Here is a 17,389-nt window from a genome sequence, read left to right on the forward strand (position 1 = left end):
TTACACAGTCAACTGTTAAGCAATCTGCTCATGTGAAAAAACACTTTTGAAATGAGGAAATACGCTTTGAAACACAGAGACGGATGTGTTCTAAGCATTATGTAAAGCATTCAAAACCTGAAAATCCCTCCAATCTTGAATAAGTTCTTGTTCAAAAGAAAAATTTCAGAAGGTGGGTAGAAATGTACTGTTTTTCTTTAATTCAGGAAATCTGTCTATTCACAAATATTTGTTTTATCTGTAAAAGTTGTACAAAAACCTCTAAAAGAAAAATATTAAGTAATGTTATCTAGATCTTTTATTTTATGTTCTCTGGAAGATGGATGATGATGCTTCTTCCAAGAATAGCTTACTTTTATTCAAATCAGTGAAATCATTTGCTTTCATACAGAAGCAGGATTTTTAAGCAAGGGTATCAGAAAGACTTACAAATCAAACAATTTTACAGAATTTTTAGTCACTGTTTCCACAGAGTATTTGAACCACATACGCTGCTGAAAGGTGTCTTGAAACTCCCCAGCTTAGCACCTGGGGTTGAGCACCTGTGTGATGAGTAACTGTGTGAAAGAGGGTCAGACATTCCATCCCTGTTAAGCATGCAATGCCCAGCAATCGTGCCTGCATTGTGTCAACGTGTGTGTGTGTGTGTGTAGTTCACACCATAAGTACATAAGTATGTATGTGCATGGGTAGCAAACCACTGAGTTCATAGGCATGCACGTACTTAGAGACCTGTGAACCTTCTTTAGTTATTAATCGTGCCTTTAACATGTCCCTTCACTTGACCAAAGTAGCAAAGACAAAGCAGAGTGACTTGGTCTTGAGGCCAGTGCAGAGGTGCTGGAAAGCAAAACTGAGGCATTAAGAAAACCAGAAGTGTTAACAATCATTGGTTTATGGCTTGTGTGGCTTGATGTGATACCAGCCTTGAAAGGAAACACACACTTGGAGAAAGCACTGAGTAGAACACTGATTTTTATAGATATTACCATATTTTTGTGTACTTAGTGGCATATGATGCAACCACATATATGGATAAGGAGATGCTATTTTTTCTGGTTTGACATGGTTAGAAAAGTGTGCGACTATATAATATTTAAGGTTAACAAAATCTAAAATCGCCTTGATTTCTTTTTGTGCTGTGAGCATTTTACAACCAATTGCAAGCCTCCACATACACTTCTGCCCTGGTGCCCAAGCAGGTGTCTTTTGGATTAAATGTGACAGGTATTCACAGAACATCTCCATTGAGACAGCTTACTGAGTGGAAGAAGGAAGAAGGGTGTTTTCCTTAAGACTTTTTTAAGAGGAACACCTGCAGACTCAAATTCTGTAGGATTTTTTTTTCTTACAATCTTTTGTTGGTTGTTGCTTTTCTTTCTCCAAGTGGAGTTTCTGCAAGTAGAAGAGAGCTGTAATGAATCAACTGTGTTTTACCTCAAAATGGTCATAATCCCTGCAAAGTGGAAATGCAGTTTCCTTAAGTATCTCACTTGCAAAACTACTCAACTAGGAACTTGTCTGGTTCTACACAGAAATGAACATTACAGATATATTTGTCTTGCCTGCAGTGTCTGAGAGAGGTCAAAGTATAGAAATTCTTCATCATGCCCAGTGAGATGCTGCAATAGAGAGAGCATCATTCAGTTGGTATTTATCTCAGTATGTAATTGCTATTGCCAAAATATGTCCCTAGCTATTTTGTGCTGCAAAACATGTACTGGGAAGAGGCACCTCTGATACAGTGCAAATTGCAAGTGTGAATTATCAACAGTAGGAAAGAACAGAGGTGCTGGTTTGCAGAAGTAACATCTCTGCCTTTTGCTCACTCCCTAACTCCTGACCTGTGTGTTTTAAAATCAAATGAAGAGCATTATTTTTTGTGACTGTGATGCTAGTAGCATTAAGGAATGAACCAATGGTAGAGTTCTCATGTTTGCAGACAGCCTAAAGCTTTGGCATTTGGGAGCAAGTTTTTTTCCAGCCTTCTCTCCAGGATGACAATGGTGAAAGCTCACAGTGATGCACAGCATTATTAGCTATGCAAATACCAGCTAAAGCTCCTGGAAAGACAAAGAAATGTCAAGATTATTAATACTGTTGCACTGACTCTGAAGGCTTTGTGAAGCTTAGGAGTTTGCCATCACATTCCTAGTTTTTCCTGACTCCTACTGCCTTGGTCCTGGTGCCGTGCACTTGGCTCACATGCAATCCCTCTGCAGTATTTCTTCAGACTTCCTTCAGCTTGGGTCATTTAAGATGAGCTCTGAGGGTAACATCTCCCTCGGAAGGGTAACACCTCCTGTGGAAGGATACCTGGGCTGCTTCTTGTTCCTTTCTGGTACAGAAGTCGCTGCTTTGCTAGTGGCAATGTGTTCATCCAACTAAAATGGCCATTTTGCTGCCCCTTGAGGCTGAAAGGCTTCTCTGGGAGGATGTCTAAGTTGTGTTAAGGGCTTGCCAACACAGGAAGTTTGTGCTGTCGGAACACTCATACAAACAAAGCACTCCCATTGCAGGCTGCTGGGACTCTCCCTTTCAGGAACTCAAGGTATTTCTTAATGTTTCCGGGCACTCTGGAATCAAATTTGATAGGTTTTGCCAGATAGAATATGGACAGCATTCAAAACTGATATAGCCTGACTGCTAAAGGGTAGAGGAGGAATGGGATGCAGTGCCTTGGCAGAAGGGAATCTTTCTATGTTCCATCAATGGGATTTAGGCTTTATAAATCAGGGAGGGACCTTTGGGCCAGCTGTTTGGCACACGTCCCCTGGAAAGTGAAAATTTTCCCAAGTCAAAATGGAGTGGAAAGCAGCTGAATTGGCTTTTTTCCTGACTATATTGCACCTGGTGTATGAGGTGTATAATGGAGACAGTAATAGCATCACCATGGGCAAGGGAAATGGGGGAAATGTTTCTTCAGGAGTCTTCCTTTTCTCAGCCCCAAAGAGTGTTCTAGTAAACCTTGCTAGTTAAGACAACATTAGGAATGTTTCTCAAGCTCTAAATTAAAACAAGGCCACAATCAGATATGATAGGCATGCTAATGCAAATGATAGGTTCTCTATTCATTTTCATTTTGTTAGGCTTGGGACTTTTTATGTTTTGTGGGTGACAAGCTGAGGTGAGGACAAGATGTGAGCATGGATATCGGCGACTCTTAAGTTCTCATCTTTTTGGTGTCATTCACTCTGCTATTACAGATACTTGAAGCCTTATTACATAAATCTCTTACTCATTTAGTATTTACTGACACTTCAGCGGAGAAAAAAGCCGATATACTTGGACTCTTCATCTATCCCAGAGCCTGCACTGTGTGCCACAGACCTCCAACCTGCACTCACAGCTCTTGAGTGCTCTGTGCAACCTCCAGCCACGGAATATGAGATATGAAATATGAAATATGACCTTTCCAGGGCAGAGCCCTCCCACTGCATGAGTGGGACTCCATGCTCAGCCCGTGTTTGGGTGTGTGGGGTGATCTGACAATGCAGGGCACCTTGCTGGTGGGCAGCACCCTCCCGCAGGTACTGCCCCATGGTTCACATGCAGCGGGGTGGTGTGGTTTGATAGGAAGTGTGCGATGTACCTTCAGCTTTCTCCAGGGGTGAACGAATGAGAAGCAAATGTGTCAGCTGCCACGTGTCTGGGAAAGGCAGTGCATTATTGACTCTTGCTGCCACTGAGTCCGTCTGACGGCTTGAACCTTGCAGTGTGATTTAACCAGCGCCGGGGTGAGATGAGTCAGAGAGGATTACACATATGTTGCACAACTTCCTTATAAAAAAGTGTTAACCAGATGGAGTACAACATGAAGCCTGTCATTTCAGGACAGAAATTTCAAGCATGCAAGAAACAGGTGTCCCCACAAAATGCTGGACTGTTCAGGAAAGGCTGCTCTTTAAATATACAAGTGAATGCATTTGTTTTGGTGGCAGGTCACTAAGCAACCTGCACTACACCACGAAAATACAATCTCAGCAGCACTTCTCAGTACAGTTGGCATCTTTGGCTTTGAATCACCATACCATGAATTAGCACTGACAGTAGCTGCAGGGCTTTGTCCACAGCAAAATACTGGGGGCAGGTATGCAGCTACACCAGTGATTTCAAGTACAAATTAAAAAGCAGGTATGCGGGTTCAGAGTAAAGTAGTGGTTAGTGTTTAAATCTTGTATGGTATTGTCAGATCTTCTAGGTAGTATGAAAGTGGATTAATAGTTACAAAATTCCATAATCAAATGTGGTGATTTGAGCATAAAGATTATTTTTACTTGAACACTGTCAAGGGGTAAATTTTTGTTGCAAAAATTGGGGGCAACTAAATAGGCTGAAAGAATGTTGGAGAGGAAAAAAGGGACAAGATCTTTCAGAGGTTGGGTGTATGTGAAATACAGTAGTGCTTACTTCTGTGACTAAAATCCAAACAAACTAGATGGCCTCACCCAGTGTTCCTCAGTAAACTCATCATCCTCACCTGTCATACCTAACCATGGCAGTCAGTCACATGAAATTTAGTTTACTGAAACAAACAAGTGGGTTATTTGTCATTGAGAACAGACATATTTTTTTCAACTTCTTGTTGGCCTTTATGTGGCATGTCCCCTAAAATAAAAATCTCTGTACCCTCTGCCCCAGACAGCAGAGAGGTCTGTCTGTAAATTGGGACAGGACTTATAGGATGTAGTTACAGCTTGCCTATATCTTACAAACACCTTTATGATCAGTGAAACTTGCAGCTAACTAATCTATGGCACAGCTTAGTGCCAGACCACAGGAGAAGACACAGGAACCCTTTGCTGTCCTTAGAGAAGCCACCTTTTTGGGAATTTGGTGGCTACAGGGTGCTCTGGCATGCTGTAATGCAGAGCAGGGCATGCTCTTACTTTTGTTGATAAAAAACCTTCTAAAAAACGCTTCTAGAAAGCAAAGCAGTAAGAAGTGTGAGGTCTGCATAATACAGATTTCTAGCTCTCCTTTGCAGATGGGAATGAGGTGCCTCAGGGTCTGATCTAGTTTGAGGCTATATGAGACATGGAGGGAGGAAGTAAACGATGACATTGAAAATTATCCTGGGAAACCAGGTGACAAAGCATTACACAGCCACTAAGTAGCACTTGCACAATAAAATGAGCTGGCATGAGTGGGAAATCTGTGTTTTGGGACTGATGGTATGCCCAGTCACGGCCTCATGGTTTTCTTTTGTAACAGGAGGAGTGGCCTGTCTGTAATCCTTCATGCTGAATTTACTATTTCACTTCCTCTCTGGCACCACCTCAGTGTTGCCATAGCATTTTAGCATGTCTGCATGTACTAAAATGTAATTTGCTTGAGCATGGAGACATATAAATGGGAAAGATGTACTTGATGCTCTCTGCTCCCTATGGACACTGGCAGGACGTGAGCCCCCTGTGAAGTGTGTAACCAATGTGTAATGAACGTCATGCTAATCCTGTCCAAAGGCTTGTGAGGATGCAATACCAGTTTCATTTCCAAAGAAATGTTTCATTTTAAAATGAGGTTAAAGTCAGATATTAACTGGAAATGACACTTCTATAAGAAGACTCCAGAAGGATGAATTTATTGGACAGCTGTTTATCTTGCATTAGCTGCATTTCAATATTGTTTTAAGACCAGTTCCAAAAATGTATTTCTTACTGCTTCTCTCATCTTCTAGCACCACAGTCAACAAATTGATGAGAAGAGCTACCATTTATTACAAGGGATGATAGAAGGGGTCAAAGATTATTATAAAATTCTTCTGACAGTGCAGCTGCTTGATTACGTCCCCTGCCTCCCCGTCCTACCATGATTATATTTATATGAGCTCTCTGCTTTATGGCTCTATACATTTGTTAATACAAATGTCTTAATATTGCCAACAGCCCACTAATCTCTGTGGGTTATGCTGCAGATCATTTGTCTGGTCACGACTGAGACGATACTCATCCTCAGGAGGAGAGAAATGCAACTAACTGCAACAGATACAGAACACAGAACAAAGATAAAACCTTTGTCCCCTTCTCTTTTCCCTCTATTTCTCCCTTTTTTAACTTTAAAAGAGTTTGGGAACAGGACTAACCATGGGTAGGGAAGAGGCAGGCCCTCCTTTTGCTCTGGGCCAGGCACATGCTGTTTGTAACATGACCTATAAAAGGAACTTATTTCCCAGGCTTTCTAGCACTATAGACAGTTGGCCAAGCAGTGGCTGAAGTGACTTGATGGCAGATCTGGATGCCTCCTGCCTGCCACCTGCTCAGCAGACAGGTCTGATGGACCAGACTGCTCAGCTGGGGCTCTTTTGAGGGGAGGTTGTTTATTTTGGGGAGATGTTGGTGAAAGGAACTGCTGGGGGCTCCTGTGGCTACTGACCTGTGTTGGGAGATGCCAGGTGGCAGCAGGATCTCCACACGAGTCCCCTCTGGTGCCTGCTGAAGTGGCTGGTGAGGTGTCAGGTGTCATAATGAAGAGGGATAAAGAGGGATGATCCATAGCAGTAGCAGTAGCTCAGTAGCTCAGCTGTGAGGATTTGGCTAAGCAATGTGTGTATGGATACTGGCAGCACCTGTGCAATTCACTGTCTCTCACCTCTAGAAGGAAAGGTGATCCCAGCTGCCCTCCTGGACACTTCCCAGAGGGCTGCAATCTGAGAACTGCTGATTTATATGACATGGAGTGCTCAGGCCATGGGAGGAAACCACCCACCTTCTGAAAATATAATATATGTTTAAAATTATCTTTATTGAAATCCCTGAGAGGCAAAGTGGCTCCCTTGCTAGCACCATGATCCATCAGCTTCCAAGTACTTACTCAAGACTATTGATTTCAAATGCATCTGGTTATTTTTCATGTCTCAGTTTCTGCATCCCCAGGCTGGAAAAGTGAAGCACTGGGCAGCACTGGGAGCTCAGACTGTTAACAGCTGTGGAAGGAGAGCCTCAGACATTGCAGGCTGGCAGAGGAAAAAGAGAGATCCTTGAGAATGATAAACTGAGTTGATGCCTTGAAAAAAACTCAAAGGTATTAGCAGTTAGAAAAATTCTGTTGTTCACTTTGCTTACTCTTGATGCTATTCTTTGATTAATAGTGGGTCAATAATCTTTGGCATCATTGTTCTTCATAAACAAAAATAAAGTATCTGACTTTTAAAATAAATGTGAATTTGCTGAAGGAATCAAAATAGTGTCTTCTAAATTTGACATGATCTTTTCTTCACAGTTCCTTGAAAATCTGTTTTCATTTCTTTAAAAGAAGTGTTTGTTTGATAGTCTTGCATGGAATAAAGCTGAGAACAAAATGAGAAAACTTTTTATTATCTTCAGCATGTATAAGCTTTCCTCCAAAGGAAAAATCCTGCCATTAATGAACATTTTATGTTCTCCCAAGTGTAGCAAAGGAGCAATGATCAGTGAGTGAAATATTACAAGGACTTAGGAGCACATCTACAGCTGTGTGGCATTAATGGTTTATGTAGAGGTGCCATTACCTATTTGTAGCAGGTGCTGAACTGTGTGGATTGTTACACCCAGGCAAAATACTGTACTGCTATTACTTTGCAATGTGGGGGATTTTCCATGTGCAAATTCTCTTCTGAGGAGCTCAGTTACTTTTCCTAAAGAAGTATACCACGGAATTACTTAATTTCTTGTTTAAGTGGGTAAAATATTGCACTGCAAAAACCCTTCTTAATGCATTTATTGAACTTGTAGTAGGAAAGGATCTTTCAGCCAAGTGCGATCTTATAAAAACTAAAGGTTTTGTTTTTCACATTGAAATTTCCCACTCTCTTCGAAGGTGGGAACAAATGGTCTTAACCCAGGGAAAGGTGGCTTTGGTAGCAGATTCTTGACTTTAGGCCAGGCACAGAAGCTAACTGATATATGAAAACAGATAAAATATTGCTAAGACTTGTTGTTACACTTCTACTAATGAAGCTTCTGAACACAGGCACTGAAGTGTGAAATAGCAACAGAGTACTACCAAGTATGGCACCGCTTTGTCACCTTTTAGAAATTAATTTAACATCTTGCTGAAACCAACAATCTAAACAATCTAACCAAGATGCCCCAAAGAAAATGTTAGTTGAATTATTCTTTGTTTTACTGCTTACCACCAAGTGATGATAACCCAAAAGAATGAAGTTAATTAAATTAAGCAATGTATGTATTATGGGGCCTCAGAATAAATAAATTAAATTGAGACTGAGGGCTACATTATTAAAAGATGTTTATTAGGTACACTGCTTCAGTGGAAAGAGTACCCATTTCAGAAGAGCCAAGTGTTGGAAACTCTCCAGGAAAGTGTATGCTTCTGCTGTGTAGAAGAACAGAATGCACTTCTGAAGGTCAGAAGTGGAGCCCCTGCACTGGCTAGGAGAGGGGATGCTAAAGCTGTGTCTGAAGCTGCACCAGCGCTGGGAAGTGACCAGTAAGGTCCCACTGCAGGCAGTACCACTGCTGGCCACTGCCCAGCTGTGCTATTTTGCATTTTGCCTGCAGTTTGCACTTTTTGCTGCAACTTTGTCACAGGACAGAAGTGACTAAAAGTACCAGTAGGTCTAGAAAGGGATTAGATTGTTAAACTGGCATTTCAAGGAAGCACTGCATAGCCTGCATGCGCCTGAAGCCCTCAGCCAGGGGGGAAATCTATTGATTTCCAGATTGCATGCTAGGGGAAGGACTGCTTTTTGTCCTTTATGCTCCTGCTGTAAGCAGTTATTGCTGGTTGATTTCTGACTGAAATATGGGACCAGACTGATCTCATGCTGGTGAGCTGTTGCTGCTTTGCTTCATCTTGTCTTGTATTGCTGAGTGCATGCTGGCATTCTGCAGCTCTGCCTTTTGCACCCAGGATCCCAAACCTGCCACCTGTGTGTCCTTCTGCTGGTCAGCGGGGGATCTGGCAGGGTCTGACCTGTGTCACTCTGCATACTGCTCGCTTACGTGTCTAAGAATGGGCTTTTTCACCTTATGTTCCTTTTTGTAAAACCAGGACCAGCAAAATCCCTCCATGGTCTTGCACATTTTCTTCCTGCTGTGCCTCTTAGAGCACATTCGCAGCTGCCTGGGCTGGCACAGGAAAGTGCCGATAACATCTGTGGATAATGAGCCTGGGAAGAGCAGTTAATGAAGATCTTGTTTCAGAAGCTGTGCTTCTCTCCACCCTAGAATAGCCAGACATGTAGTACATAAGCACGGTGTTCATTGCACAGCTCTATTTTTGTCCCTTTCCCTTCTAAGCACCTTTCAACAGCTTGCTGCATGGAACCCCCATCTCATCTTGGTCTGGTAGGTTGCAACACTGGTCTCCAAAGTAGAGGGGTATGAACCTCAGGTGGTGTGCAAGACAACCACTAGGATACAGGAAGAAAATATCTTTTGTACCATTAATAAACAAGATAAATTTGTTGTTTTAAAGCAGTGTTTTTTTTGATCCTTTTTTAGATTTCTACTTTTATGTAGGTTTTATAATGTATGTACTATTTAACTCAAAGATTTTTTTTTTTATTGAGAGGGGTAAGCAACCAAAAAAATTTGGAAGCCACAGGGTTTAAAAGACACCTCAGAAAGCTGACATCTGCAAACTCTTCTGTTCCACGAAGATCTAGTCTGGCTTTCCTCTCCAAATCAGTCAGCACCACCAGGGCTGTCATTTTCCTGATTGTCATCTACACAGGTATTTCAAGACTTTCTGCCATGTAATTTTCAGTCCCACCTGGAGTCTCTACAAAGGTGGTGTAATCACCAGTTAGGCTGGTGAATTCATTGCATGTCACCAACAGAGCAGGAAGTCAAACCAACTAATCTGTCAAACTTAGGAGGGCCAGCACAAGCCTGGATGGAGAGGTTATGTAACAATGCTGCACAGAAGGAGCAGCTAAATTTCAAGTACCAATCTGCCAGCTGGAGACTTGCTGGGAAATCAAAATCTTTGTTAGAAAATGATACTGACAGCTGAATGGTAAACCAATGCAGTGCTAATGCAGACCTGGTGTACTGTCTGTCCTCAGCCACAGGCTTGGGAAGGATGCATTCTCTCCTTCCCTTTTTGTGCAATGCAGATCACCTTTCTTTCACGTGCTGTTTATGGCAGCCTTAAGACCTTTGTGACAGTGGCTGTAGCTTGCTGAGAGGTCTGTGAGATTGATCTCACCCTCCTTAGGCTGACAGGGATCTTGGGTGGAAGATTTAGACCCTACAGCAGCTCTCCCTGGGTGAGTGCAGTTCAGTGTAGCCACAGACACGTAACAAGGTTGGGTTTGGAGGAGAAGGAGGGCAGTAACTAAATTCAGAATGACCTACTTAGGCTGTGTGTATTGAGTTAGTAGATACTGATGAAATTCAATGTAAGAGCTACCAGGCAGTAAGAAAGGAAAATTATGGTGACGTGTGTAGGGTCACCTTCATCTGTACACTTTCAAGGCAAGAAGTTAATGGGTAAAAGTTTGGAAACTGATGTATCTGAACCCTGTGTGTGAAATTTCAAATTGGTACAGGGATGATGCCTGCCTTTAAAAATCTGACTGTAAAAGTGCAGGAGAAAATCATCCTCTGCTGGTAATATTAAAAAAGTTCTCCTCTGCCCCCCATTTCAAAGTATTAATCTCTGCCAGAACACCTACCACTGGGATTCACAAAGGATGAATCTGAGGAAATAGAGGGAGGGGTTAATGTGCTCCCATTAGTAAGGTGTTTGTGTGTTTTTCTGAGTATCATTTGGGATTTGATGCACTTTGGCATGATGGCAGTCACACTGGGACAGAAGCACATCTCCTTGGAAGCAGATGCAAAATTTGGGTTCTGTACTCAAGAGTTTCTTCTCCTGCCATTGAGAAACTTAGATGTGGATGTTTAGTATGAGCTGTGGCTGGCAAGGGCTGCTGTGAAGAGATGAGCTGGGGACCAAGTAGTATACCATGCCTTAAGCCCCTAAAAGCTTTGCAGTTGAAGACCTTGTTTGATTTTATGAAGTGGATTGGCAGGTGATAGGAGCCTGCAGACCAGAAGTGATTTAGAGTGATGGGACTGTCCACATGTGAAACCGGAATGATACAGAGTCCTGGAGCTGCTAGAAGGTTAGTTGCTGTAAAAAAAAAAGTGAAAGTATGAAAACTGAAAAATAACAAGGTGATGCATGTGAATATAGAAGGATTTTATGTAGCAAGTAACAATGTGATCAACACGTGGTTGATTTATTTCAAGAGGAAAGGAACTCTACTACTGTCTGTGTTTCTCAGCTTGAAATCAACAGTTTCTGGTGTGGATAGAGCCTGGTTCTCAGTAAAGGAGGCTCTTGACATTGCACACATCCTTGCACCAGCAGATTATGCACTTCAGAGTCTGAGTCCTGCTGTAAATGTTTAGGACATCCCAAACAAAAAAAAACAAGAGCCTCATCAAAATTAATTAAACTATCATTAGGAGGCAGAAAATTATTTGTAATCAAAGATTTGTGTGCTCCCTAGTCTATTCCCAGCCTCTTGGTTCTCTTAACATCTAAGATAACTAGAAAGACCTCTCAAAGTGAAACATACCTGTCTCTGCACTATGTGCCTTTGCTACCCTTGAAAAACATTCTTTCCTGAGGAAATATTCAGCTATTCTTTTTACGTAGCCCAGCATTTGATGGGGCTGTCTTTGAAGGGAGGTCACTGTGGGGAACTTTGGTCATTCCTCCCCATCTCAGATGTAATCATCTCCCCAGGGAGGGACAGTGGAGCAGCAGGCAGCCAGAACACCCAGCTGTTGTTAGTGATCCAGGCTGCATGCCCTGTTTGGGGTAAAAGTGCTGAACTCAGCCCTTTTAATCTCATTCTTCCTCAAGTCACTGGTGAAGACAGTAAATGCCAGATGAGTCACTGTGGCCATGGATTTTCCATGAGCCAAAAGCTGCTCCTTGCCCCCAGGTTAGTGCCAGGCAGTGCAGTGTGCAAAAGGTCCATCACAGGGTGTGTGGACACAGCTTTGCCCAGAACTGAGACCAGTGCTGTGCCTTACCACAGTCTTCTGACATGATTCTAGACGGACTCCTACAGAACAACATGTTTAGGACCATGGATATAATACTGAGCACAGAACTATTCTAGGCATTTATTTTAATCTCTGCAACTTGGGTGCAACATCTTCTTAAGTCAAAAGCAGTGTGGCCAGCAGCAAGTGAGACTTTTGTGCCCCTCTGCTCTGGTGACTTGGAGCCACTTGGAGTTCTGCATCCAGTTCTGAGGTCTCCATCACAAGGAATACATGGATCTGTTGGAGCAAGCTGGGAGGAAGACCATGAAGGATGGAGCACCTCTGCTATGAAGACAGGCTGAGAGGGGGGATTGCTCAGCCTGAAGAGGAGAAGGCTCCAGGGAGACATTATTGACCTACAGCAAAGCTGGAGAAGGGCTTTTTATCAGACCATGAAGTGATAGGACAAGGGGTGATGATTTTAAACTGCAAGAGAAAAGATTTAGATTGATTAATAGAATTCTTTACTGCAAGTGTGGTGGAGCACTGGAGCAGGTTGCCTGGAGGTGCTGTAGATGCCCCATCCCTGGAATTGTCCAAGGCCAGGCTGGAGGGAGATCTGAGCAACCTGCTCCTGTTGCAGGAGGGACTACAACTAGATGGTTGCCTTCCAACCCAAACCATTCTGTGTTTCTGTGTTTCTCCCTTCTGTACCTAAAATGCACACTCTTCTCCATGACTGGATTACACTTTAAAGGAGGTGGCTTAAATGCATCTTTCCCTATGCTGAACAACAAGTGAATGGTGATATCTATTCCAGAGTAAACATCAGTAGGTTTGGGGGCTTTTTTGATTTGTGTCAATATCTTTTTTATAAAGCCACATGTCTGAAGAAAATTGTTCACACAGCTGTTAAGTACAGCTATATGGATTTCTTTCCAACAGGGTATGTAAGAAGAGACTCAAAGCTGAATAAAACTTCCCAGGAGAACAAAATCTTGCTAATTTATTGACAGAGAAATTTCAAAAATGCTGCAAAGAACATCTGGCAGCTTCTTGTTTATATTTCTTCTTCCCGAAATATTTCCCTAAATAATTGGAGGACTTCAATTAAATTGCAATCTTTACTGTATTTATCAATGGGCTGTTGTGGAACCTTTCAACCTAGGGCCTAGGGCAAATGATTTAAGTGGCAAAACACTCCCAAGAGATGCACTTTCATGTTTCTACTAGGCAAAGAAACAGAGAAAGAAGAAATAGTCCACTGACAAGACAACACAAGGGAACTTGTAGCAGAGGGAGGAAGGAAGCCTGAGGTCTCTTGGGGTTTCAGGCAGTGTGCTGTAAAACCAAGCTTGACCAAAACATAATATTTCTGCTTTTTATTACTTCAAAGCCCTTTTATAGGAAAAGATGATTTATAATACAGGAGCTAGTGGTTAAAATATGTATGTACTTTTCCAAGGACAAAAATAATTCTCTAACCTTCTGCAAATGTGATACTTTTGTGAGGCAAGGTCGCTGTACAGTTTCTTCTGCTCTGCTTAAAAATATCTCAGCTATCAAGCAAACATATTGCCAGATCCCAGAATGAGCCTCTTGAGTGCTCTTGACATCACAAATAAAGTTGCTTCTAAATAAATAAACAAGTAAGTAATGTCATGTTGACCCTCCTGAATATTAAAAGCTTGCATTTTCCCCATCTCTCTCATTGAAATTACCATAGTTTTATTTCAGCAGTTTTCAGAGAGCTGTGCTCTGTGTAAGATCTACTCTAACAAGACCCCTAGTGAAGCTACCTCCTTGAGAAGCTCTAAAAATCACTCTATCCTTCTTATGAGCCTCCCACAATGCCAACCCTCCCAGCTTCACTGAACTAATTGCTTATCTCTGTGACTAGCATTTTTCTGCCTTAGAATTACTTCATGCAGAAAACCAGCTGCACTTCAAGTGACATGACTGTGCTATCCCTTTGCAAACGGTATATCTATGTTTAAGTGGAATTTAATGTTAGTGGTGCTTACAGCAGGCTAATTCTTACCCCAAGTGAAACTTTCTCAAAGTGGAAGGTCAACAGCTTCATCAGAGCCATCTCCAAAATGCTTTTTTAATGAAAAGGGAGAAATATGTCCTTTGGAAAAATAGAAAAAGAAAAAAGCCATTCCTCACCTGCTTGTCCATGAGACATTAATAATTTCTGTCGTATGCAAAATACTTGTGAGCACAGAATTGCATCTGTTATTGAGCCTCATGTATCATTTCAAAACGAGCATGATTATACTTGCAGGTAGGGGGTCAAGTACAGCTAATACACACACATGCAAGAGCTGTTCCAGCAGGTACTGATGGGACTTGCTATGTTATGTTTTGATTAACTCTCCCCTATCCACTGTTCCTCTCTCAGAGACTGTTGAAACTCGAGAGAGAATATATTTAAGCAGAGATAGAAAGCCAGCTTGAGAATGTCATGCATTTCTCCTTCCAAGTGCCACACTTCTGTGTGTTTATTGTGGTGCTGCAAGCACTAGCAAGGGTGCTCCCAAGGGACATTAGCCCTGGGCTTCAGCTGGAGCAGTGGTGTGTTGCTGAGTGTCACCATCAGAGCTCTGGTGCTGTTGGCAGTGGTTCCCTCCTGCAGAGGAGAGTCTGGGCCTTCTGTGAGGATCAAAACTTCCTCCAGCCATGGGTAGTGATGTTGCCACGGCATCCTGTGCCAAAGAAAGCCATTTAAAAATTCCCTTGTCCCTTTTAAACTCCGACCTTTAAAGCAAGGGATACAAGTCTGGAGAGTCTTGTTTCCTCCCTGCTCTCCCCCTGGAGACTAGTCAGGGATGTTTCTATACCTCTTGTTGCTTTATAGTTGATTTTCCTCTGGTTCCTCATCACCTGAAGCTGATTTTTGTTGTATGTTTTTCACAGCTTTTTGCTGAGAGAGGCCGTGTTATCCAGGGGAAAGATGATGTGTTGAATCCAAAAGGTGGATTTGTGCCTCATGGGATACAGTACTGGGTGCATGCAGTCTCTCTTTTCTGATTGAGGTCTGAACTGAGCACTCATCTCAGATGTATGGAGTGGGAAATCTGAGCTGCAGTGCACTGATACTGAGGGTGTGTGGGTACAGCACAGACCATATCTAGACAGGTTGGTGTGCATGCATAAGTGCAGCACTTCACCTGTGTGGAAGAGAAAAACCTTCAGCATTAGGAAGGCCACTGAATGTGCAAAAGGTGAACTTACCTTTGTGTGTAACATCAGCTGTGCTAGGAACTGCAGATCAGAAAGGTTAGTTGTGCTGTTGGAAGCTGCCACTAAGAATGACTTACCACAAAAAAGAGACTTTATTTTCTACAAAGAGGCTTGTAAACAAGGAGACAAAAAAAAAAAAAAAAAAAAAAAAAAAAAAAAAAAAAAAAAAAAAAAAAAAAAAAAAAAAAAAAAAAAAAAAAAAAAAAAAAAAGCAAAAATATTAGAAAGGAGCATGTTTTGCTCTGTCATTTCACATAATAGCATGGCAAGAGGTTTTTCCTGGCAAGCAATGGTAAAGGACTTCAATGAAAAAAAAAAACAAAACAACAAACTCAGGCCATGATTGAAATGTAACATTTTTGTTCAGAAATTAACAAACGACAAAACTATTGCATGCATTAGAGAGGAAAAATAAATAAAATAATAGGTGGATGGAGGAAAGAGACTAGTATTGTTAAGCTTACATCAAATGTGTTTTTTTCCTATTCCTTTTAATTGTCTGAGCCAGTGTCAAAAACGTAAATAATCAAAGCTGAGAAGAAGTTCAGCAATAGGGTCCAGAACTGAGTAAATATAACTTGATTATTTAGAATAGCCTGATGAACAGATATTGAGGAGCACCAGTGAGGAACATGAACGGCTCTGTCTCCCGTGCTGTCTGTGGGGGCAGTGGCAGTGCCAGACCAGCTTCCATCTCCACATCACTGCTTGGGTGCTGCTACCATTATCAATAACCACGCTTTATCCCTCTCAGAGTGTAGCCAGGGACATATGTGAAATCACTCAGTTGCTGATGAGGGGTAATTGATGACCGGGGAGCGCTGGTATTCCCTGTGTGCTGCTGCCAGCCGTGGCTGGAAGGGCTGAGCAGGGAGCGCTGGCTCAGGCTCTGAGCATCACTCCTGCCTCCTGCTCAGCACAGGGCCAGAAGGGCAGAGGTCATTGCTCCTGTCTGCCGTGTTAGTGTTCCTGTCTGCCCTTCCCATAATGGGGTAGGATCTGGCAGTTCGTGCCCGGCTCATCCCGGTGTGTCAGCAGCCCGGCCTGGGGCTGGCGCCCACAGCAACCTGTGGGCAGGCTGAGGAGACAAAGCTGTCTCTGTTTTCCCCGGGAGCTGCCCCGCTCTGTGCAGAGCTGTTGCTGACAGCTGGGTGCCAGAGAGTGTCTGTGACACTGGGAGGGGACGGTGTGTCCCGGGACAGTGTGGAGTGCCAGCTTGCAGAGCTGGCGCTGAGGAGCAGCTCTTCTCTCCTTTAAGCTGCTGGGGTCTTTCCTCACTGACACAGAAACAAATGCAGAACCAGCCCTTTGTTCATCCCATTATCAGAAAAGTGTTCATCCAGAGGGACCTTGACAGGCTTGAGGGGCAGCCCCCTGTATCAATACAGGATGAAGGGGTTGAGAGCAGAGAAGGATTTGGGGGTACTGGTGCATAGAAAGCTGAGCATGTCTCAGAAACGTGCACTGGCAGCCCAAAAGGCCTACCATGTCCTGGGCTGCAGCAAAAGCAGCCTGAGCAGCAGGTTGAGAGAGGTAGTTTTGCCCTCTGTTCCCCTCTGGTGAGACCCCACCTGGAGTGTTGTGTCCAGCCCTGGGCTCCCCAGCACAGAAAAGATGTGGTTCTTCTGCAGTGAGTTCAGAGGGGGGACACAAAGATGATCTGGGAACTGGAACACCTCTACCAAGAGGAAAGTTTGACAGAGTTGGAGTTTTTCTGTGAAGAGAAGAGAAAGCTCTGGGGAGACATTACAGCACTTTCCAGAACATGAAGGAGGCCTTTTCTTATGAAAGCTGGAGAGGGATGTTTTACAAGGGCATGTAGTGATAGGACAGGGGGAGATGGCTTTGAACTGAAAGAAGGTAGATTTAGATTAGCTATTAGAAAGCAATTCTTTACTATGAGGGTGGAGAGGCCCTGGCTCAGATTGCCAAAAGAAACTGTGGATGTCCTATCCCTGGAAGTTCCAGATCAGGCTGGACAGGGCTTGGAGCAACCTAGTTTAGTGGGAGATGTCCCTGATCATGACAGGGGAGTTGCAACTAGACGATCATTAAGGTCCCTTCCTACCCAAACCATTCTGTTATTCAGGTTGAAGACTGCTTTAAGTGCTAATTCTTTCTTGGTGCTATTCAATTCATGATTTTGAAGTGCATAGATGGACTTGTATCTCCCACTGGTGCCTACACAG

This window comes from Oenanthe melanoleuca, chromosome Z, assembly GCF_029582105.1.
Source record: "Oenanthe melanoleuca isolate GR-GAL-2019-014 chromosome Z, OMel1.0, whole genome shotgun sequence".
Taxonomy (NCBI): Eukaryota; Metazoa; Chordata; class Aves; order Passeriformes; family Muscicapidae; genus Oenanthe; species Oenanthe melanoleuca.